We start from the raw sequence: 26,324 nt of genomic DNA on the forward strand, positions 1-26,324 counted from the left end.
ATAACAATGTGAACAAAGAAAATACCACCCGATACTTGACCCAAGCCCCCAAAGCAGGAGATGCTACTATAAACAGCGATTGAACGCAGGGGGACCGAACCCCGGAGCAAGCGTGGCGTCAAGCGTTGCGGCCTGGGTCGCAAGTGGGTGACACCATCTACCGAGGTAGGTAGGTAGGTAGGTAGGTAGGTAGGTAGGTAGGTAGGTAGGTAGGTAGGTAGATAGGTAGGTAGGTAGGTAGCTAGGTAGGTAGGTATGCCTTATCTGATGGCGCATACCCACTGCGGGGGATTGGCTAAGATTTGGATGGAATTAGGCAATCTTTTTTAATACTAAAATCGGTAAAGCTAACTGGAGAAAATGAACAAAAATAAAATATTCAAGAATTCAAGAAAATCTATTTAAAGCACTTATAAATTGCACTTATAAATTCCTCCACGGCTGAGCAAATATCCCTGTGGCACTTTCCAAGAGAGGAGGCTCCTAAAGAAAGGATGTTTAGAATAGAAAAGCTTAAACCAAGCTGTGTAAATTTTGATTCTAGAATATTTTTCCTTAAAGAAGAAAAACGGCGGCAGAATATGAAAAAATGATCTATTGTTTCATCTTCTACACAGAATTGGCACAGAGGGGAGGGCACCAGACCAGCCCTGTGACGATAGAAGTTTCATATTGGTACCCGACAACGTAATCGGGTAAAGATGACTTCAGTTTTTCTGGTGTGAAAGGAATTTTGGGGCCAAGGGAATAGGAGGTGTCGATATTCTGAGAAATTAGCTACAGCTGGGTTCAAGAAGTCTTGAATAGTTGCATATCTCCTGAATCTAGTAGTCGTTAGGTAAGCTATTGAAGGAAGTAATCGTAATACAGGGCCACTGATGGCCGCTCTCGCGAGACTGTCAGCCATTTCGTTCATGACTAATCCTTTATGTCCAGCCACCCGAAGCAATTTAATTAAATTTATGTGGGCAGGCACTAGAAAATGAAATGTACGTAAAAGGTTAGTGACACTATTTGCTGTGAGCGAGGAACATAAAGATAAAGAATCTGTTATTATTACTACCGCCGATATTGATGAATTTAGTTTGCGTAGGGCTAGAACTACTGCTAGAAATTCAGCCAGAAATACGGAAAAGAAGTCCGGAATCCTGATTGCGAATGACCAATCTAGAGCAGGAGAGAAAATGCCAATTCCAGATTTTTCTTCACACTGTGAGGCGTCCGTCGCAATGACCGTACTTATTGATAAACTTAATAAATGGTCTTGCAATACCCCGTTTAATATATTATAAGAAAGAAGTTTTGCGTTGTTTGGGTAGATGTCATCATATATGATTTGTAGGTTCTCTCGCACATCAAAAATAGGCGGCACCTCCCAGATACGTACATTTAAGGGATTGATTAATGTTTGTACGAAGACCACCTGGGGGGTATGAAAACAAGGCCAGTGTATTCCGAAGAATAGTGCAGGCTGGGAAATGAATATGTATTCTAATCTTGTATTAGCGGATTCATACAATTTTAAGACTGTTTGCACCGTCAGTAAACGAAATCTACACAATATTGAGGGCAACCTGACTTCTTTGTGTAGTATGTTATTGGCAACACATTTGGGTAATCCACAACACAGTCGTAGGGCTTCCCACTCAAGCAGAACAAGGGGACGTAATTTATAAGCTGGCGCACCAGAAAATAATACACATCCAAATTCTAAAATGGGCCGCACATACATTTTATATATCATTAAAAGTGGATCTCTCCGCATTCCGGACCGACTGTTGCACAGCTTACGAAGCATACCAACGGCTCTCACTCCTTTTTTAACTATTTGGTCAATATGGCCGAGCCAGCTGAGGGAACCGTCATATACTACACCTAAATATTTCACAGACTCCACTTGAGGTATACTCTCGAGGCGATCAGATAGCGATATGTTAACGGGATTGTTAAGATGGAAAACCAATATCGAGCATTTTCTAACTTTAGGTGAAAGGCGAATTTTGTTTAACAAGTTTTCTATGGCATAGAGGTAGTTCTGTAGTCGATAATATAGAGAGTGGATATCACTGTCTGATGCGAAGAAAGCAATGTCATCTGCGTATACGTATGTTTGTACATCTTGATGAAGAGGAATGGAACACATCAGAATGTTAAAAAGTAATGGTGAAGTGACAGCTCCTTGAGGAACACCACGTGATTGATTATAAATACTCGAGGAAAAGCATCTTAGAGCGCAGTAAAATGTTCTTCCATTTAAAAATTCCTCAATACAGTTTGAAAAATAATTTGCAATCTCTAGACTTCGCAATATATCTAATACGATGGACTGTTCTACGCTGTCGTATGCTTTGGAAATGTCTAACGTCACGAGAGCACCTATTTGCCTCTGTCGCCGTGCTAATTTTATTCTACTTTCTAAGTCCACGTGAGCATGCCAAATGGAACATGATGGTCGGAATCCAATTTGGCAGGGGCTAAGCAAGTCTTTGTTCTGTATAAATTTAATCATAGGGGCATATAGAATTCTTTCGATTAATTTAACCAAATTTGAAGTTAGGGCAATTGGTCTAATATTATCTATTGTATATCCTTCCCCATGATTTTTAAGAATTGGGATGATTTTAGCGATTTTCCACGCAGACGGAATCCATGAAAACCGAATTGAGTAATTTACAACAGTTAATAGGTCATTAGAAGCTTCCTTAAATAAGATTCTGATCATAGCAGATGTTACCCCATCCACGCCGGGAGCTGATTCTAGAAGCCGCTCCACAATTTCAGCCAATTCCAACATAGAGATTTCTGTAAAATCATCTGATGCCCTTCGTAAGCGAGAACAACTTGGCAATACGCAAGAAAATCTAATCTCTAATCCCTTCGCAATTTCTTCTAGTGACTGTTTTATTTCATCGCTACTTAAGATTATAAAGTCAATATTAATTTGACGTGGAAGAACTTTTCTACTGCGGAGAAATCGGTTCAATGCGCGCTTATTTTTATTGTTAGACAGGAAATTAAAATGCTTACAGTCGAATTCATCTTTGGCTTTAGAAACTGTATGTTTAAAGACTGCTCGAAAAAATTTATAGTCAGTCACATTTTGCGGACTCTGGTTATGTAATAATTTTTTCCAAGCAGCTTTTCTCTTTCTGTAGTCTCGGGTGCATTCTTCATTCCACCAAGGGCTGTAAGAATTCTTTTATTCAATCTAATCTCAAATTGAGGCTTTTTTCAAGAGTTTTCCAAAGCGGAACAGAGAATCGTGTTTTTTTGTTCTGTAGGCGCATCAGACAGATGAAAGGACATTTCGTAAGCATTTATTTTAAATGTCGTAGTTTATACAAGTTCGAACCTGGTCACTCATAAATGTTACAGGAAGGGCAATTTCAAATACTATTGGAAGGTGACCACTGCTTGTCGAACACTCAACAGTCGATCAAGAAGTTACGGAAAGACTCGGGCTACAGAATGTAAGATCTATTGAAGAGTAAGATCGACCTCGCACAAACGTAATAGATCCGGAGTGAACACACGTCAGCCGATTGTCCAACGACCAGTTCCATAATCGGGTGCCGCACAAATCTGTTCCTAAACCCCATGAGATATGGTGAGAATTGAAATCACCTGCGATTAGAATTTCACGTCCACAAGAGTTAATAACACTATCCAGTGTGCTAATGTCCTGTACGCCAGATGGAAAATATGCATTAACTACGGTGAAGGGACAACATCCAGAAAGAACTAGCTCTATCGCTAGGATTTCACACTCTGGAGTAGAAACTTGAAATGAAATTTTTGCCTTATGGCAGATTCTAGATGAAATGAGTGTAATTAATCCGCCACCCCTTGTAGGACGGTCTAAACGAAATGATCTGTAGAATTTTATTTGAAAAGATTTCGCAGAATTTAGCCACGTTTCTTGTAACATAATTAAATCAGGATTAAGTTGAGAAGTTAGACAAGATAAATCTACTGAAGCAGAGTATAAAGAGCGGCAGTTCCACTGAAATACTTTTAGCGATCCTATGTTTTGGAAAGTGCAGCAGCCGAAACTGCCTTCTGTAGAATGCTTTGCTTTAGCACAGCACTGGACTGACTTTTCTTAGCTTTTGAGTGAGGAGCGGGGGAAGAGTCTTTATTGATAGAAGACATGGTTCTTTTATATGCTCGAGAATTTTGTTCCACCTCTGTCATTTCCAAATCTGTGTTAATCAGATTACCAGTTGTAGGGCCCGTGGAAGAGGAAGTCGAAGGTTCAATATCATCATTGGAAGCAATAGTATCTGAGCTTTTATGACTAGTTTGGTGCTCAGGATCAACTGTTTGCGTTGTGACAGGAGTTGGGCAGGTAGTTTGCATCAAATGAGACAAATGACTAGAGATTTTCTGTGAGATACATTCACCCAGGCTCATTGCCAACCGTTCGATAGCTTTGGTAACTGCCTTTTCCACAGTGGCCTCTATAGTTGCAGTAAGTGATAGGTCCGCGGTAAGATTTTGTCTGCCTATAATCCCCGCATAGCCAGATGCCCTTTCTTTCACAATGTTTATAGCCTCCATCCTAGAGCAGCGTCGTCGGTCTATTATTTCAATCACTTGTAATTCTTGAGCCCTAACAGAACAGTTAGAATAATCGGCTGGGTGATTTCCATCACAGAGACAGCATCGCTCTTCTTGGGCACTACAATCACTTTGAGCGTGTTCTTCCCCACATGCGCAACAACGTTGTCTAGACTTACACCCTGCCATACTATGGCCGTACCGCCATCAATTACGGCATTGAAGCGGACGCGATGCCAGGGGTTCAACTCTGAAGACAAGGGGCCACACCTTTAGTTCTGATGGGCAGGAAGTTCCAGCAAAAGTTGCAATCACCGATTCTGTTGGGACCCGCTTATTGTCTACCATTCGATTGCATCGGTAAACAGCAATTACTCCAGTCCCAGACAACCTCTCTAGTGTTTCAGCGGGAGAAAGATCAGCATCGACACCTCTAACTATTCCCTTATTGCAGGCGAGGTGAGCAGGGATGTAGGCACTCACCGGTAATGACGCGAAAGATGAACACTTAAGCAAATCCGCGACACAGGTCTGGTCTGGCGATCGACACACGATACCTCCACGGCCGAACTGCCTCACTTCCGTGATGGTCTGGTATGAAGATGTAGCAGCCTGCAGAGCTTTCTGGATCACCTGGGGGTTGGTCAGACGTATAGAGCCTCCATTTGAACGAACCAGAGCCACCGGAATGCTGCTCACACTCCTGCGGATGAACAAATCTAGAGGTAATTCATCCGTTGGAGTAGAGGCCGTCCAAGGGGAAAAATCCCCGCCGGGGAGTTCTTGGACATTAGCCTAGGATGAAGATGATGTTAGAGTAAGCGATACCTCAATAAATAAGATTAGTAAAGCCTAATATCACCCAAAACCTGGCCGAGAGACAGGAGCCACAGAGAACGCTTCCGAACGCCAGAGCACCCTGGCCGCAAGAGCCAGGGTGGTATGGTATGGTATGGTATGGTATGGTATGCCTTATCTGATGGCGCATACCCACTGCGGGGGGGATTGGCCAAGATTTGGGTGGGATTAGGCAATCTTTTTAAATACTAAAATCGGTAAAGATAAATGGAGAAAATGAACAAAATAAAATATTTAAGAATTCAAGAAAATCTATTGGAAGCATTTATAAATTCCTCCACGGCTGAGCAAATATCCCTGTGGCACTTTCCAAGAGAGGAGGCTCCTAAAGAAAGGATGTTTAGAATAGAAAAGCTTAAACCAAGCTGTGTAAATTTTGATTCTAGAATATTTTTCCTTAAGGAAGAAAAACGTCGGCAGAATATGAAAAAATGATCTATTGTTTCATCTTCTCCACAGAATGGGCACAGAGGGGAGGGCACCAGACCAGCCCTGTGACGATAGAAGTTTAATATTGGTACCCGACAACGTAATCGGGTAAAGATGACTTCAGTTTTTCTGGTGTGAAAGGAATTTTTGGGCCAAGGGAATAGGAGGTGTCGATATTCCAGGGTGCTCCGAGACACTTCAGCCTCTTCTTCCCCAACCAACGTCATTTTGTCCACAGCGGTACAAACTCATACGTGACAATACTTTGAAGTAAACCTATCATCGAGCACAAAACGATAGCAAACGAGTGCAGCTGCCTACGAAACATCTAGAAATGCGGATATTGCGAAAAAGCTCAAATGCTAGTTATAAACATCGCACCTAGCTCTAGTGATTAGGTGCACCGCCTGCATCCAATACATTTAACTTAAGTGTCGAGCCTGCACCTTTCATTTGGCATTCGCTAATAAGTTTTGCTGCTGGACATCTGCAGTGCACTACTCCGTCTGGTACAAGAACGATCACAAGCTCAGAAAAAGTGTTGGAAGTTAATACCGCCATGTGTGTTACCGTTCTTAATTTTTCTTTGTCTTCTACCCGTAAGGTTTTATGTTCTCAATTGCTTGTTGCATGCTTATGCCACGAAGTAGTTAAGCTCTTTTACTGTTACCGCATTCCAACATTTTTTGTGGGCTGGCATGCAAGTGTCAAAAATGAGTAGAAATCGCGGGATCATAAGAAATGCGATCTAACCAGCATATCCATGTTCGCTTCTTCTCTTGGTCTGTGTTTAAGGATCGTTGACGTTCCTTTTCGAAAGCATTACAAGAGACGGCTAGAGGCGCGTTCGTGCAACACCTGCTACATAACAGGAGGCCGGCGCGCTCTCTTGGAATGTGACCTCACGTCATCGTGGTCGTTTCAGGTTGCATTTTGGGCCTGTCGCGATTGCAACTTGTAACGAAAAGGACTGCAGTGCATCAAGGCGCAGGACCAGTTGAACGTCAAGAGAATATTGCGATGACAACCGCTGCTTCATGCTCATGATTATGATCGGTGAAAGCTTCTCTGCTTCAACACAGCTTAATGAGGTTTCGCAGAACACAGGGTTTGTGGCAATAAGTGGTTGCTTCAGTGTTAACGTGGTTGGCTCGTAGCAGTACGCATTACACTGGCAAAGTACCTGCTATGCTGTGCACTTCAGAACATGGCTTTTCACTACAATGTTAACTCTTTTTCTAGAATTAGATAAGATGGAGTGAAAAACCTCAGTGTCATCGCAGGTCACATTGTCGAGATTTCGCGTCTACTGACATCCGAAGACAATTACCATCGCTTCTCCTCACGTGTTTTTCGCCCGCGCCAAGCGGCATCCTCAAGCAGGTAAAAAAACGACGCCCAAGCATTCGGAGCTTGTTAAGCAGCATCCAACTTTATAACACTGCAAAACCTATCTGAATACACAGCAGTTGCGCTTGTCCTCCGACATCGCGGCTTTCCGCAATGGCTACAGCACAGCGCCCCATGATCCGTGTGGCCAAGAAACTTGCGTACTGCGAAGATTCCTTTTTATTTTCAGTCAAGCTGTACTCTCATCGCACAATTTAAAATGCACAGGGAACCAGCGTACATTCTACTTTGTTGCCAAAGGCGCCGGTCGCCTTGGTCAAAGGCCAATACAGCCGATGGTGCCAGCTCATGATGGTGGCCAACGGATGGAATCGGCAACGCAATGTCCGACGTGTTTAGACACCACCTACTGGAGCGCCCTTCTGGATGGGAAATTCTCCATCGAGTGAAATTCGTCATTTGGGCCTTAATTCATGCGGGCGAAAACCATTCTCTTTGATCAGTCTCTTTTTCTGTACGTGTCGTAATTTTTGCGCTGTTTTTTTTCACTCTGAACTGTTAGGAATACCAAAAAATTGGAACAACATCCAAAACATATTCTGCATTCACCTTTGCAGGAAAAACAAAAACAACTTTTCGGCAGTGGTGCCATTGGGGATTTAAATGAAGCCACAGCGACAGCATCTGCTGATTGCTATCAAAGTGAAAACCACGCTTTCGATTGTGCGGTTTAAATGCAGATAACACTTTATCCGTGTTATCATTTGCTACTCGTTTACGGTGCCACACGTGTACGCCAGTTGCCCTCAAAGTGCCAAATCGTGGATTCATACTGATACAAGTTGTTCGCTTAACCTTAGCACTATCACTTCGCGCTTGCTAGAAAGTGGGACCTTGATATGATCACTACAGTAAACAACTGGGGCAATCTGGTTACCCACACTGTCTTCCTTTCCTTGTCGTCCCACGTTGTGACCTGCCAAAAAATGAATTCGTCGGCCCTTCCAATCCGTGAAGATGGTTAACCAGCGAAGCTGAAACGTGTGGCCCCGGCGTTTATCGCTAGGTTAATCCCGAGGGTTCATTAAAGTTTTTCTCAATTATGAGGTTACACACACGTTTGGCTGCGACGGATAGAACGACATCACTGACGGTATGCCTGCAGTCCGCCGTTGTCGCTTGCGTTCGATGTCTCCGGTTTGCCCGGCAGCGTGGTTAGCAGCATTCGCCGACCACTTCCACTTGCGGTTCTTTGGAATTAAATTGCCTGAAAGTCAAATCTATCCGTTACGAAAGACAATGAATGGCGCATACCCCTTAAGCAATTGCTCATACTCCCGTGAACGGGGCATCCCCATGACGACGACAGAAAAGAAGCGAAATTCTGCGCTGGAATGATGAGCGGCAACGCAGCCAGCTTCGGAAGAGGACGACAACGATGGACGCGAGAGCAGTTACACGAGCGCGTGCCGGGCACGAGCATCAGCGCAAGCCGTGGGGCGCCAACGAGCAGCTGCGGAAGAAGACGACGACGCTCGGGCCAATGTGATGATGATATTTCTCTGTAGACAGGCGATTTCGCCTAGCCATGCACGATTTCGCCGCTGAAACGTATTCCCTAATGGGGTGCAGAAAATAGCGCCTCAACCACAATCTCTCGCTAATATAACTTTAAACCTTTCACATCACGCATAATTACGAACAGAACAATACACATGGACGGAAAAGGACACCAGAGCGGCCGCCCTGTCGGTCCCTACGTGGGAGATACCCACTACGCCCTAAGCGCGTCCTGCAGGACCCAAATAAAGTTGGTCCAATCTAATCCCACGCCCTGCGGGAATCGATGTTATGCGAAGCAGTGTGCGGGGAGCGTGCCAAGTTAGCGAAACGACCATGAGAGCGCCAACACGTAGGTGGCTGTTTCAGAACCTACATGAAACGCATGTCATGTCATTCATGTCACAACCTATAATTTATGTCTGAACACATTTCAGTGGTTTTTGAGTGTTAAACTTTTTTAGCTGACTAATTGCCATTTTTGCTGAATCATGCTCATGACTGTGACTTCTATCATCATCCTTTAATGTTTCCTTCACTTAGTACCCTCGTCAGAACGCATTAGAGTGGTTTTTCAGTGTTATTCATCTTTCGCTGAGTCACTTTCGCTTTTGCCGAATCATGCTCATGACTGACTTCTACCATCATCCTTTAGTGTTTCTTTCACTTAGTACCCACGTTCAAACTCATTTCGGTGGTTTTCGAGTGTTAATGTTTTTTCGCTGAGTTTTTGCCATTTTCGCTGAGTCATGCTCATGCTACGACTTCTGCCATCATCCTTTAGTGTTTACCTCATTTACTGCCCACGTACGAACCCATTCCAATGGTTTTTGAGCGTTAATCATATTTCCCTGTGTCATTGTTATTTTTGCTGAGTCATGCTCATGACTGACTTCTACCATCATCCTTTAGTGTTTCCTTTACTTGGTAACCGTGTCCGAACTCATTTCAGAGGTTCTTGAGTATTAATCTTTTTCCGTCGAGTCATTGTCATTTTTTGCTGAGTCATGGTCATAATTGAGTCATTGTTGCATTCTACTATCATCGTTGCTATCATAACCATACTTGCACCCATGAACATCATTATTTCTCGAGTCTTTGCCACTATGGCGTTTTTTAACCCATGAGAGCACCAAGACGTAGGCAGCTGTTTTATGACCTCCATGACACACATGTCATGACATTCATGTCATGAAATATAATTTATGTTCGTCATACACTCTTGTCATAATATACCAGTTTTGGTACAGACCAAGTTAACAAAACTACCACGAGAGCACCATTCATGTCATGACCTATCATTTATATTCGTCATACACTCTTTTCTTACTATGCCAATGTTGGTACATACCAAGCTAATGAAACGACCATGAGAGCACCAAGACGTAGGCGGATAGATGGATAGATACTCTCAAAGTGGCAAATGTTCGCCAAGAAATGCTTCGCATTTAAAAGATGCGCCGCTCTTGAGTCTCGCAAGCATCTTGCGCCTTTCTCCGTTCCTGTTCAATGCACTCTTGCTAATTATACAAAAGGTTGCCCACTTACATGTCTCGCAAATAAAATTTTAATTTCGCGCGTTTTTTTTAGTCCACCGCTTGACTTTTTGCTGTTCGGTTCTTCATCGTTTTTGGTTTTCTTGCGCAGAATAGGTCGACATCTTGGCCATTCCCCGTGAGTGGGTATGCGCCAAAGACGTTAAAGTCATCATCATAATCATCATGAACTCAACCTCGCGTCTCGCGAAGGATTCCCGAAACAGCGTGCCACGAGCAAGGCGTGCCCACGAAATCGCGCAGATGCTCGCGTGAACCACGCGACGCTCGATCCAGCTCGGTTCCAGGGATTTCACCCAGCACTGCGTCCAAACCTAGAGGCGGCCCATGCTACACGGTGCTTGATGCCGATGGACCTGACACGACAGCGAAGCTCCAAAGAATGCGTAAGGCCCTTTCTTCACCCTCTGCTTCGTCGCTAAATGCGCCACAGAAAATCTGTCACACGCAGTCGTGGCTTAGTAGCTTTATCGCGCTCTCCTTCTCAGCACGAGGTCGCGGGTAGGATTGTCCCTCGAGGTAGCCGCATTAAAAGGGTAGCTGCGTTACTATCGTCCTAGGCGCGGAAGACATTGTGGCATAAATACAAATGCCAGCAAGACAGAACAATCGGAACTCCCTTTCTATGTAACTATACATGATTTAGTACTATCTGCAGTCGTTGCGTAACCGGCCTTTAGGCATGCTGTCGACCCGCATTCACGTTGCGTTGCATGTATTAGGCTACTGTTAAAATGCATGTTGAGCTAGAAACGCAATAACGTAGCCTAGTAGCTTTCGATGTGTTCGCGTTTGCATTTATACTGTTCGTACCTCATAATATAGCCACGTCTGAACCGAAGAACGTATCACGTCACAGCAAGACATGGGAAAACAAAACTATACTGCTTCTAGTCATTTCTTTGTATTTTTATTGCGATAGCAATTATATGGACACTCAAAAGCAGATTTCTGCCGTCGGCGTCGCCATCGCCGTGAGGTTCCGTATGACGTCATTTGGAGATGAAATCGTCGCCGCGCGCCGAACGCTCTATGTGCGAGTGAAAGGGATCGAGGGGCGCGTCTTTCACGGGAGTGAACGCACGGCGGAGCACAAACGCCCGTTCTGCACCGTGCTCGCTTAAGGGCTGCAGAAGTAGGCGTCTCTTTCCTCCTTTACAATCACCATATATGTAGAGAAACGCGCCTTCTTCCGACGCGCGAGAGGCCGTGGGGTAGGGGGAGGGAAGGGAGGCGACGTTTAGCTGCAGCACCAAGTGCCTATTTATATCAGAGGCTCCGGCAACAGTCACCAACGCCGCACGCATTTTGAGCGAACGCGGGCAAAACGCCGATGGCGTCGAAAAAAGTTCTGCGTGTTGCCGATGCTGCTGCATGTCCAAGTTTACACAGCTGATAAAGCTAATATCATTACTCCGTATAGCTCTCTACAAGTTTGCTATCGCAATTGATGCTTCGCCTTTCAGGTGAAACTGCGACAACTTTTTTTTCCCCACCATATACACCTGGTGTAGATGAAAATGCAACGCAGGGCCATGTATTGGTTTTGTGAAAGGTTTAAGCTACAATGTCACACCTCTCCAATACACCAGGCACATTAAGAGCTAGTAAATGTGCCGGCAGCTTTACTTTCCGCTTTTCATTCGTTGTTAAATTAGCTCATTTCATTGGAAAAAGGCAGTTTATGTGTAGGCAAGGCATTTTACATCGAAGCTGTTTATGGCTAGTGTTCCATGCTTTTTTCGAGTACGTCAACAAATTTGCATGCGCAGAAACTCAACTCCCGAATGTGATGCAAAATCACTTCATACCATGTAAAAGCTTATATGTCTCATCCCTTGGATATGCATCTTCAATAGATTGGTTGTCAATAGGTAACATTTCCAAGATCAGTAGACTTCCAGGTAGATAATAAGGGTCTCTAAAACATTTTCCGCAGTATGACCCATGTCGGCCATGTGTACGCTCGCACCGGCCTCTCTTTGTCGTCGTTCAAAGCGCTTTCGTGCCTAGTTTCCTTCAGCTCTGCCGGCGTGGCGGTCCCGTACCGCGTGTCAAGTTTCTTCCGGCTCCACGAGGGGGCCGTAGTCTTCGACGCGAATGTATGCCGCCGATCAACACAAAAGTGTGTGTGCGTGTGTATTTCTTCTGGATGACCACCGTCACCACTCCGGAGAAATAAAATTTGCTCATATCTTTCATCTTAGTTCTGTGTCACCTCTATATGTCGTGTGCTAAACGGCTTCACTGGTAATCCACCTTCATAGCAGTGTATTCGCGCGTGATTTTTTTTCGACAAAATTTACACGTCAACTTTCTGTAAATTTCAGAGGAATATTAGCCTTCTATTCTAATGTTACTTGCCGATATTAATCTTCAAACAGGCGGAAACCACTCATTAGGGATGTGCTATGTGAACAGAAAAATTCAGTACGGGCACAACATGTGTTTGTCTACAGGTTTGCAAGATGGGACCACAGAGCGGCCGCCTGCCAGAGCCCGGTCCCTACATGGTCGATAGCTATCCCAGCGTGTACCCGTCGGTCAACCAGCTCTTCTCCAACCTTCGCGGCATGCGGAGCATCCTGCGCCATCGCCGGGTGGACCTCGACAAGTCATGCATGGCGAGCTCAGTCCACGGCTGTTTCCATCTTGCGGAGCTGACCCGATGGAACAACTTCCTGTGGGTCATCAACATCGAGCTACGCCAAGGATGGCTGGCCCTAGCTTGCATGTGCGGACGCGTGGTTCCTTTCGCCTCCAACTTGCAGCGCAGGCGCTCGTTCATTCTGGTTCACTGGCCGGAGATGCAGCACCGCTCCACCGAGTTCGCAGAGCTGCGCGAGTCACGCAGGCGACCAAACCAGTTCTGGGATGGACTGAGCGTGAGCCGCAACCTGAGGCACGCCAGGCTCTGCTACCACCTGCTGGACTACGCTCCCAGGGACCTGATGGACGCACACTCTTCCACAGTTACCACGCTCGACACGCTGGAGATCGTGAGCGTGCGTTTCTCGAGCGTGGGCTTGAGCCTGCTGTGCGAGCTGCGCGATAGGTGCGAGGCCATGAGCAAGGCTGTCTTCCTCGAGAACTAGATCGACGTGCTTGGGTCTCAGGCGCTGCTGCGATGATGCGCCGTGCTCCGATGCAGCACCAGATCCACGTCGGCGAGTCGTTCGCGACTGTTGACTCCTGCTGCGTGCTGGCCGGCCTGGTGTCCTGAAGAGCAGTCATCGTGGACCTCGTCGTCAGCCGTTGTGCGACACGAACGTACGGGACGCGGCACGGTTTCGCGGCGTTGTCCGCCCTAGGCGCCGATCGGCGCGCGACGCTCCAGGTGGTCCAGAAGTGCAACTTTCATGTGAAGGCGGTACACCCAGAGCACCCAGCGAATCGCTCAGTGCCCTGGCGCGTTTCACTGCTCTTCCACCTCAGCGCGAGATTCTCGTGAATTTCAGTGCATATTAAAGCAATAGCATTCCTTAACTTTTATGGTCTCTAACTGAACCCCTTCGTCTGTGCAGCAAGCATTCAAGGATCTTCAGCAAAGATAAGTTATCAGTTTTTATTCCACAAAGTCGCCGAGATATAACGAAACGCAATTTCTGTAAGCGGGTCATCTTGCACTCCCTCGTCTCAGGATCTACTGTGGATGGGTAGCTTCAATGTATTTAGAAACCACAGAGAAATGTACCACGTTCGGAATACCCTTCCTTTCGTCTTACAGCTGTTTCGATAAGGTTAGCAGCTATTCGCTACATAACAACATAAAAAGCGTGTTTTCCTTTCATTTTCTTGGAAGCGGAAAAAGTGGCCCAGCTGTCCCTTCCCGTACTCCTCAATCACAGAGCCACGTAGAACGTCTTGTGGACTTTCTTCTGTTCGTGATAATTCGCTAGAGCACTGGTCCATCCAGAAACAAAATGTTGCAGCGCACAGTAGAAGGCAAAGGCGTGCTCGTGTGCTGAAGGACAGAGAGCGGCGCAACAGGGCAGGCGACTAAATATATACCATGCTAAAAAAGAAAATAGCCAAAACACATTGTAATTCTACATATTATTGCAGTACAACTTTATTTTATTGTTTGTAGGTTGAAAAGGTGGAGCCACATACGCAAAGGTTACTGAATTTTCCTTTCGCTACCGGTGTCATAGCACCGCATAATTGCCAATACCGAAACTAGCCGACTGTCCACCACGTGCTAACATCTTTGCGGTTGCGGTGGTTGCAGATCATTTTTCCCACCACAGACGACGACATTCACGCCGACGCCGACGCCGGATTTCCTGCGACACGGGGCCCTAAACGCTGTCGCGTTAAAATAGGCATGCAGTCATATTGGGGAAAAGAAGCCTTTGTCTTTCACTCTTAAATTTTGTTTTCTTTCACTCTGAAATATCACTAATAGAAAGAAAACTGAAACAACATCCAACACATACTCCGCATTCACCTCTCGACGACAAAAAAAAAAATACATATTCGGCACTGGTGCCATTGGGTATCTGGATTAAGCCGCAGCGACATCATCTTTTAACCCCACGATTAATTAAATTGAGCAGTTTAAATGTGGACCACACTTATCTGAGTCATTTGCTCGTTTACGCTGTCGCACATGACAGCTACTTCCCTCAAATCATGGGTTTATACAGGTACAAGGTGCTCTACGTTCGGACTATCACTTCGCACTTGTTTGGAATTTCGACAGTTATGTGAGCACCATCATAAACAACTGGGCCCACTCGTATTAAGAACGCACTAATTAACATGAAATAATGTATGGCACCAAATGATATCATTATACTACCATCATCAGCATATATGTCCACTGCAGGACGAAGGCAGTGATCTCCAATTAACCCTGTCTTGCGCCAGCTGATTCCAACTCGCGCCTGCAAATTTCCCAACTTCCTCACCCCACCTAGATTTCTGCCGTCCTCGACTGTGCTTCCCTTCTCTTGGTATCCATTCTGTAACTCTAATGGTCAACCGTTATCCATCCTACGCATTACATGGCCTGCCCAGCTCCATTCTTTCCCTTAATGTCAACTAGAATATCGGCTATTCCCGTTTACTCTCTGATCCACACCGCTCTCTTCCTGTCTCTTAAAGTTAGGCCTAACATTTTTCGTTCCATTGCGCTCCATACCTTGTTCTCGAGATTCTTTGATAACCTCCAAGTTTCTGCCCCATATGTTAGCACGACAGAATGCAATGATTGTACACTTTTCTTTTCAACAACAGTGGTAAACTCCCAGTCAGGATTTGTCAATGCCTGCGTGTGCACTCCAAACCAATTTTATTCTTCTGCGAATTTCTTTCTCATGATTAGGATCCCCTGTTAGTAAATGACCTAGATAAACGTACTCCTTTACACACTCTAGAGGCTGACTGGCAATCCTTAATTCTTCTTTTCCTTGCCAGGCTATTGAACATTACCTTTGTCTTCTGCATAATAACCTTCAACCCCACTCTTATACTTTCCCGGTTAAAGTCCTCAATCATTTGCGGTAATTCGTCAACATTGTTGCTGAATAAAACAATGTCATCTGCAAAGCGAAGATGCTGAGATATTCGCTGTTGATCCTCACTACTAAGCCTTCCCAGTCTAAGAGCTTGAATACTTCTTCCAAGCATGCAGTTAATAGCATTGGAGAGATTGTGTCTCCTTGCCTGACCTCTTTCTTGATAGGTATCTTTCGACTTTTCGTGTGGAGAACCAAGGTTGCTGCGCAGTCCTTGTAGATATTTGCCAAGATATTCACGTATGCCTCCTGTACTCCTTTATTACGCAATGCCTCTATGACTGCTGGTATCTCTGCTGAATCAAATGATGTTTCATAATTTATAAAAGCGATGTAGATAGGTTGATTGTACTCCGCAGATTTCTCTATTACCTGATTGATGACATGGGTATGATCCATCGTGGAATATCCCTTCCTGAAGCCAGCCTGTTCTCTTAGTTGGGCAAGTCAAGTGTTGGCCTAATTCTATTGGTGAATATTTTATATAACGCTGAAAGCAAGCTAATGTGTCTATAATCATTCAATTCTTTAACATCTTCCTTAATATGGATAAGAATAATGTTGGCGTTCTTCCAGCTTTCTCGTACACTTGAAGTCGTGAGGCATTGCGTAAAAAGGGCTGCAAGGTTTTCCAGCATGATATCTCCTCCATCTTTACCTAAATAGACTTTCTTCTTGCTGATCAGTTTTGGCAGTTCAGCGAATTCTATCTGATCGCTCGAGTTTGACACTTTCATGTTTTGTCGTTTCTTTATTAGGTCCTTTGTTACTTGGGAGAGTTCACCTACTGGTTGCCATGGTGCCTTACCTCCCACTTCAATTGCTGTTTCTGAGACCAGCCTAGTCACTGTTGTGGCGTAGGCTATTACTACCTTCATTCTATACCTCATATTCAGCTTTATTACGACGACTGCTACCCTCTCATTAATGCTGTAGAATTCATCAATGTTGCCCGCTATGTCCTTATGGACTAGAAATCCTACACCAAATTATCTCTTATCTGGAAGACTTCTGTAGCAGAGCACAAGGCCGTTAGTCAGCACTGTATAAGCCTCACCAGTTATTCTAACCTCACTAAGGCCAATGATATCCCAAGCAATACTTGATAATTATTCAAATACCCTTGCTAAGCTAGCTTCAATCGATAGAGGTGCGCATGTTCAACGTTGCCAAGTTCAGTTTCCAGTGGCGGCCTTATACGATACTGACTATCTTATTTATTTGCTTAGTGCATTGCTTAATTATACTATTCTGACAATCTTATTCGTTGACATTGCCTGTTTGGTAAAGTGCTCTCTTTCTGTATTTAATACTCCGTACTATGTAAGTGATTTTTCCCGGTTGTTATTGAAATACAACCAATTTTCTTCAATACCTTCTTTTTTTCCCTGTACTGTGAATTTTTAGAAGTAATCCTGTATTTTTTGCTCTTGTATTGTATCTTCGTCCCTCCACTCTGCAATTTGCGACTCTGTACCTTGAGGGTCTTACAAATAAATAAGTAAATACATAAATAAATAATTCATTAAATCAATAAATTATAATATATATAGATACATATAAATAAAACATAAATCTCATTATCCACATATTCTACCTTCCCTTGGCATCCCGCGTTGTGTCCTGCTAAAAAAATCAAGATTGAAAACGGGAATAATTATTAGCAGAGCAAAAAACAAGGACGAAAAAAGGCGCGGATTTCTCGTGTCTCGAATGTGGCGCCTTTCTCCGTCCCTAGTCATTGCGCTGTTGCTAATTGTGAACCAATAAAAACTTGCCAACTTACCGTTCTCGCCAATTAAATTTCAAAATCACGCGTTTTCTATAGCACCCGATTTGAATTCGAGGCAATTCGCTACTTCGCCGTTTTCAGTTCCCTTGCGCAGAATGAGTACACCTGTTGGCCAATCCCCGTAAGTTGGTATGTGCCAAAAACTTTAGGGGCACCATCATCATCATCTAGTCAACCTCGCGTGTCGCGAAGGAATCCCGAGACTGTGTCACGGGCAACGCGTGCCCACCAAATCGGTCAGCTGCTCGCGTCAACCCCGCAACGTTCGATCCAGCTCCGTTCCAGGGATTTCGCCCAGCACTGCGTCCAAACCTCGAGGCGGCCCAGCTACGCGGTGCATGATCCCCATGGACCTGACTCGACGGCGAAGCTCCGACGAAAGCGTAAGGCCCTTTCTTCGCTCTCTCCTTCGTCGCTCCAAGCGGTAAAGAAAAGCTTTCTCGCACAGCGTGGTGGCTTAGTGGCGAGATCGGGGGCTCCTTCTCAGCACAAAGTCGCGGGTTCCATAGTCCCTCGAGATAGCCGCATTATAATGGTGGTCGCATTACTATCGTCCTATACTCGGAAGGACATTGCGGAATAAGTGCAACTGGAAACAACAGAAAATAATCGTAACATCTGTTCTACGTAACTATATACAATTGAGTAGTATCTGCGGTCATTCCGTAGCCGGTATTTAAGCATGCTGACAACCCACATTCAGGTTGTGGTGCATTATTTAGGCCACTTTTAAAAGTACATGTGAAGCGGAAAACGCAATCACGTAGCCTAATAGCTTTCGATTTTTTTGCGGTTGAATTCATGCTGTTAGTACCAAAGTGTATCACCGCGGCTGACGCGAAGAACATGTCACGTCACAGCAAGGCATTGGAAAACACAGAACTATACCGCTTCTAGTCATTTATTTGTATTTCTCACTTGACATACACCTGGTGTACTTGAATATGCAGCGCAGCTAGTGGTATGTAGTGGTGTAATGAACTGCTTTACCTACAAGTGGACGCTTCCCCAATACACCAGGCATATTCACAGTTGGTACATAAGCCAGTAGCTTTACTTAGCTGTATTCATTCGCTGTTAAATAATTTCAGGTATATAGAAAACTGCAGCTGTCATTTTTGCTTTGGGAAACGACGTTGACGTTGTGCGCGAAGAAATGAAGGTTTCTGATGTCGCTACGTAGGGTTTCCCAGTTGTATAGCAGCGAAGTGGAGGCTACGAAGCATTCACTGGCACTCAAAACTGCCTCCGATGAGTAGTAGTCTGTGCTTTGACATTTTGGGACACAGTGCAAGATTTCACTTGCGTCCGCCTGGTTCTCGCTCCTCATTTTGGTGACGCCAATGGAAGTTTCCATTCTAATGCCTCACTACACTAAAATACAACGGAGAGATGCTGCACATCATGACGTCACAAACACCTGGCCGGCTGCTCTCAGTTTCATGCATCCTTTCTCTCAGTATACAAAAGACAAAATATACACACGTTAACTTTATGTAAATAAGAAATGAATATTGGCATAGTATTCAAATGTCACTTGGTGATACTTATTCTTCAAAGAGGCAGAAACCATGCATTAGCGATGTGCGTTGTGAACAGCAGAGTGGAGTACGAGCACGACAGGTCTTGCTCCACAGGTTTGCAAGAGGGGGCCACGGAGGGGCCACCTACGAGAGTCCTGTGCGCACCTTGTCGGAAGCTATCCCAGCGCGTGCCAATCGGTCAGCCAGCCCTTCTCCAACCGTCGCTGCATGCGGAGCATCATGGGCCAACGCCGTGTGGACCTCGACAAGTCATGCACGGCCAGTGCAGCCGACGGCTACTTCCACCTCGCGGAGCTGTCTCTATGGAACAACTTCCTGTGGATCATCAACGTCGAGTTGCGCGAAAGACAGCTGGCCCTGGCTTGCCTGCGCGGACGCATGGTTCCGATCGCGTCCAACATGCAGCGCGCGTACTCGTTCTTGCAGCTCACGGGTCAATGCTCCATCGAGTCTGTGGAGCTGTGGAAGTCGCGCTCGTTGCAAGCGCACTTTATTTTACGGGACGGACTCAGCGTGAGCCGCTGCACGAGGCACTCCAGGCTCTGCTACCACCTGCTGGACTACCTGCACCGGAACCCGATGGACTTGCTCCGCTCCGCAGTGACCACGCTCGACACGCTGGAGATCGTGAGCGTCTGCTTCTCGAGCGTGGGCGTGAGCATGCTGGGCGAGCTGCTCGATAGGTGTGACGCCATGGGCACGCTCGTTTTCATCGATAACTGCATCGACGTGCCCGATGCTCAGGCGGTGTTGCGATGATGGGCCGTGCTTCGCTGCAGCGCCAGATCCACGTCGACGAGTTATTCGCGACGGTGGAGTCCTGCTGCGTGCTGGCCGACCTGTTGTTCTGCAGCGAACTCATGGTGGAGCTCGTCGTGAGTCGCTGTGGACCACGCACGCACGGGACGCTGCACGATTTTGCAGTGTCGATCTTCCTCGTAACCAGTCGGCGCGCGACGCTCGAGACCTTCCAGAAGTGGATCTTTGAAGTGGGCGACATCGACTTCGAAGACCTCTCCATAGCGTTGAGCGAATAGATCTATGCCCCTGCGTGTTTGGCTGCTTTACAGCACAGAGCGATATTTTCCGCATTTCAGTGTATTAAAGCGATAACTTTCTTTAGCTACTTTGGCCTCTTTCAATGGTTGAATGATGTCGCACAATAAACGATGCAACATAAAGAGGGACCCAAATTGTCTACTAGCTAGAGCCATTACGTACTACCGTACATGATACCTGTGCCGCTTGGTATATCCCCAAATTAGGCTTGTGTGTAAATAATTACACGTAATTAATTACCAGCAATCAGTTGCTTTTTCTACTCGTTAACGATCACTGTACGTAATTTGGAAATTAACCAATTACATGTTATCAGTTATTTACGAGACTAGCTATAACACGCGACGCAGCTTTGCATGCAGTCAATTTGGCAGTAACTTCATTTGAAAGCCTGCAGGCGGGGCCGCGAAGAAATCTCTAGGACGCTCGTGTTCAAAGTGGCAAACACAAGCAATCAATAGTTCTTTCCTCGTCATGGAGCTCCACGAGACGGTGGCCGACAATTTGCACCGCCGTACTTTAGCTTGATAGCGATGACCACTTAGGAGATGATGCCAGGAAATTACCTATGAAAGATTTTTTCAGCTCTTCCTTGGCCCTATAGGGATCACCTTCGACCGCCGAGGACTTTGACGCGTATTGTGGAGCATTGAGTAACACCAATTTGGAGCGCAAGATATTCGTACGTCGCAACATCGCCTTTTTCAGCAGTGTGCACATAAGCGAGTTTTTATTGTCACTACTGGCAAAAGTTTTGAGAAGCAGTGGTTAGGGAAGATAAACGACTTGTGAAGGGCTGTAGAGGACACACTGGAAGAGCCAGGCCAGCTCGCTCAATTAACTAAATTTGTGCAATCTTGATAAAAGTTGAGAGGACAGTAACGCAAATGAAATCCATGAGATTTCCGTAACAGCTCGATAAATTTCATGGACAAGTAATTAGCCACTGTAATCAGTAACATTTTTAATGGAGTAATTCGTGATTGCAATCAGTTACATTTTTTCTATAACGTGCCCAAGCCCGGCTCAAATGAACAACTAGCTGATCTCGAATGCTGATATCAAATGAACAACTTGCTAGGTCTGGCCTAGTAGACAACTTGAGCCACTGGCTATGTGCCCAAACACACACCTTCGGTAGTGGAGGAAATAACTTTATTGAGTCCTGAGGAACCCCTCCCCACCCACTCTTGGTTTAGTGGTCGGCAGGAGTCGCGGGCCGCACCCACGTTGGGACGGGAAGCCCGTGAGCCTCCGCCCTTTCGTGAGCCCTCTGGACATCCCGGAGCTGGGTCTGGTGGTCGTCGCTTCGCAGGGCTTCCTCCCAGTCTTCTTCTTTACGGAACATGGTGCCGTTTAACGCGGAGCATTGCCAGAGCATGTGCGCTCGCGAGCAGTATGATTCGCCACAATCCGGACATTGCGGCTCTACCTCTGGTGAATAAAGGTTCAGTCTGCCTCTCGAGGGGAACGACCCTGTCTGAAGCATTCTGAATATCGATGACTGTGGTCTATTGAGCTTAGCGTGGGGGAGCGGGAAGGCCCTCCTCGACAGCTGATAGTGCGTTGTTATTTCGTTGAAGGTGAGCAGCGGGTCTCGGTGCTGCCCTCCCTCCCCGCCACTTCGCTCACCACGATCGCCGCGGTGCCTGAGTCCTCGTGCGCGGTCGTGCGCCAGCTCGTTGGCGTTGGGAAAGTCGGGGTGCACGTCGGCCCCCATGTGGGCCGGAAACCATTTGACGATGTGATGACCCGCATCTCGCTCGTTGCCGAGGACGGCCGCCGCTTCCCGCGACATGGAGTCCGAGGCGAATGCTCTAGCCGCCGATCGCGAATCTGTGCACACGTAAGGACGTTCGGGGTCCCTCATTGCAATTGCTATTGTCACCTGTTCGGCCACTTCAGACGTTACCCGATGCCGCGTTAATGATCTTCCCATCCCAGCGTATCGAGACGGCCGCGTACCGGTCGCTGCGCCCATACTGGGCCGCGTCTACAAATGTCGCCAGTCCCGGGCAGTTGGCGATCGATTTCAGTAGTGCTCGGGCCCTCGCCTTTCGGCGCCCTTCGTTGAATTGCGGGTGCACGTTTCTCGGAAGCGGTTCAACCTTGAAGTGCCCCTCACCGACGCGCTGAGCGCGACCTTGCGTGCGTTGCACTCTGCTTCTGTATTTATGCCTGCTTCTTCTAGGATGCGTCTGCCGGCCCTGGTGTTCGACAGCCGCACGACTTGTGCCTTGGTCTGTGCTTCGATGATTTCTGCTAGCGAGTTGTGGACCCCTAACTGATCGAGCCGCTCTGCGCTTGTAGTAATCGGAAGACCTAGCACCCTTTTGATGCTCTTGCGCATCCGTGTCTCTATCTTGGCCGCGTGTCTCTTGGTCCATTTTAGCGCCGAGGCTACGTTATTTACGTGACTCATGACGAAGGCGTGGTAAAGTCTTATGAGAATGCTCTCGCTGAGCACTCCCCTGCTGTTGGTCACCCTGAGGATCAGCTGGAGCATGTTCTCCATTTTGGACTTGAGTTTCATGACGGTTTGCGTACGTGTTACCGCATTTAGCCTCAATTAGCAGCCCCAGGATTCTTATAGTGTCCACTCTGGGGATCGGCTGGCCGTCGGTCGTATGTAATTTGATTGGGATTTGATCGACCGGCATCAAATTCCTCATGCCCTGTTTCGAGGGCCTGTACAATAACAGTTCCGATTTGCTGGGTGACAGGCGGAGTCCCGTTTCCATGTACTCTTCCGTTGTGTCCAGCGCCTCTTGGAGAGCCCGCTCGACATCTGCGTCGGACCCTCCCGTGCACCACGCCGTAATGTCGTCTGCGTACAGGGCGTACCTTCGGCATTGCGTGCGAAATATCGGTATGTGCCCATTCTCGGCCAATTACCCGTAATGGATCTTCCAAGGTGATTCAAGCAGTATGTACCCTTTAATATATTAATGCGATATCGCCGCATACGCAACAGACACCGCGTCGAGCGTGACCGCTTCATGGATAGTCATTGCCACAATGTTGCAGCTAGGATACTTGGGATAGTGGGGGTTGCTACGGAGCTTCAACAGGGGTAGAACTTTTTTTACAATGTGATAGACTGTATCGTTGTACCATTAGGCATTGTTGTTGGCAGTGAGATTGTCACTGCTGATGTGATCTAAGGTTTCGTGATCTACGGATACAACGGCATATGCAGCAGGTTACATGATAAAGCTATCGCTGACTTTGACAATTATCTCCGATGGTATCGGCCACATTTATGTCTAGCTTTTCCATGGCTCTCTGCCATGAAGGAAGCGCGTTTTTCGGTAAGACAGTGCAGATCATCAAATAAATACGATGGCAGATTGTAGACACAGAGCAATATTAGTACCTGCAACTAATGTCTAAACACCGGAGACAATATCCGCTATGTTGAAGTATTATCGAACGAGATTGGGAACGTTTGCCAATTCATTACATACAAGTTTCTACCTTTTCTTATTCTCAAAATAGTTGCCTTTTGAAGACTGCTACAAATAAATTATAAATTCACCCAATACTCTGTGCAGTGTTCCTATTGGACTCCCTACGGTGTTGACTTTGCGCTTTGTAATTCTTAGATATTGGCATCTTCATCCACGCTCACATATTGATTCAATCAGCCATCTGTTAAGCCAATGAGAGCTAAGAAGAAGGCGAATTCGAGAATGTGGCAAAATTTGACTCAGTAGAACAGCACCGCATGGTACATTGAAAGATGGCGAAGATATTAAAACTAAGTGCGAAAGAATTAGTGAACCTAAGATCTCTATAAGTCTCCTCCAGCGTGCATGGGAGTAATACTTGGCTGAAGTGTTTACGACAGCAATTGTCTCGCGTCTATATACGTCGCCAATTATTTTGAACAGTGTGTTAAAAAAGCTTCTCAGTTGCCTTTCAACGCATTTCCGACGCACTCCTATAACTACGAACATCGAAGTGACCAATTCATTGGCCACCTCACGTCACTTCATTGTCTTAGTGACTCACTGGAAGGACAGCTACTTCTCTTTAGGAGCCTATCTTAGTAAGATGCACGTTCCAGGATAGGTCATTAGCCAAGGTGACACCTAACTATTTGTAAGATTCTACTAATTCAACACATACGTTACTAATCCGATAAGAAAAGCGAAGCGGGCGATGACGATGGTTAAATGAAACAAGTTTGCATTATTAGAGTTGAGTGTCATCAGCCAAAGATCACAGCATTCTTGCACGTTGTTAAGGTCATTTTGAAGAGCTGTTTGGTCGCTGATGTTATTGACTGCGCTGTAAATGACGCAATTATCGGCAAACATTTGATATGGCAGGACACGTGCAAGGCTAAGTCGTTAATATAAATTAAGAAATGAAGGGGGCCAAGGACGGATCCCGGTGGACCACCTGATGTGACGGATGCAAAGAAACTGGAAACACTGTGATTAACTTTGTGATCGCTAATCTCAACTGAAAACACCGTGATTAAATTTGTGATCACTAATCTCAACTAAAAACACCGTGATTAAATGTGTGATCACTAATCTCAACTGAAAACACCGTGATTAAATTTGTGATCACTAATCTCAACTGAAAACACCGTCATTAACTTTGTGATCACTAATCTCACGAAGATAGGTAAGGAATGATAAACTTTCAGGATGATTGGTTAGTTTAAGATCTAAACGCGGTTCGACTCCAGTACTAGTTATGTTCAATTGTAATTTAAACACGCTTCTATAAGGTCACCCGCTTCAGTTTGATTTGTTAGTAAAGCAGTTCCATTGTGGTAGTTAATGCCGGGAATGTTAAATCACCAAAACGGATAATGATGGCATTTGGGTGGATTGAAGCAAGTTCATTTAATATGCTGTTTAAAAGATTAAAAAAATCCGGTTGATGGTGAGGGGGTCTGAAACAAACACCCAGCAGCACTGTTTGCCGGGAACACTGACATTTTAACCGCAGTATTTCCAGTTTATTGTCAATGTTAACTCGTGTGCGGGGCAAATGTTGGTTCACGGCAATCATAACACCCCCGCCACGTGCGTCTCTCCGATCGCATCGATAAACGTCGAAGTTGGGGAGATCACTGATTTCACTTGTAAGTCACGTTTATGTTAGTATCCGTAATTTACTGGTGGATGATGACATAAGGTTTGATACGTGTTCACGTTTTGGTAGAAAGCTACGTATATTAGTGAAAATTACTGAAAACAAAGATTATTGCGCGCGATGGCAGGGCGACTTCATTTTAAGTTCGTAGGATAATGCGATTGCTATGCTATTTCTTTGACGGTCCTTGATCGCTCATCAAATATGTAGCGTTGAGTACCTATGAGCCGTGTTTTATAACGCAATAAAAAGCGAGCAAAATTTCTCTTTCCCAAAAGCGAGAATGTGTCTGCGGGCGTTCTGCACAGCCTTAGAAGACTCTTCGCCGACACTGTTATCCGTGCCTTTAAACTTACGGCCATTTGATAAGATGGTCTTTTTTGTCTTGAAGTAAATTTAGCAATTATTGGGCGGCGACGCCCAGCGGTGTTCCTCCCGAGACTATGTGATCGATCGATTTCTTTCATTTCTATGTTAATGTAAAGGTGCTCAGAGCACAGCTGGGAGTTAATGAGAGTCCAGAGTGGCTGGCGTGTCTCCGGGATGTGCAGTGAGAGAGGAGCACGCGGATAAACGCTGTCTGCTCGAAATTGAGACGCTGGCCACCGCTTGCTGTTTCCTCCGTGTGCGCCTCAGGGGGCGAGTGGAAAACCAATAAATCCAGTTTCCTCCGCCCTGCCACTCATGTATACTCCTCCTGAGTGATTTATTGCCCCTTCAAAGAATCAGCACGAGCGGACACGGTGTCAGTTGTCCGGTAAACGTTCGAAACCTCCCCACACACGGAGGCTCCCTAACTCGGCTCCCTAAAACTTTAAGCCCTCGGACGTACTCACTTTTAAACTCCCGTGTATATATTTTATATATTCCTTTTCCCGCACGTCTCCTGTACCACAGAGATCGCGGGAACAGGCCGTGCCTCGTATAGAGAGTGTTTCTGCGAACACATTCTTAAAATTTTTGAAGGTTGCCTGTGGCA

This window comes from Dermacentor silvarum, chromosome 1 (assembly GCF_013339745.2).
Source record: "Dermacentor silvarum isolate Dsil-2018 chromosome 1, BIME_Dsil_1.4, whole genome shotgun sequence".
Taxonomy (NCBI): domain Eukaryota; kingdom Metazoa; phylum Arthropoda; class Arachnida; order Ixodida; family Ixodidae; genus Dermacentor; species Dermacentor silvarum.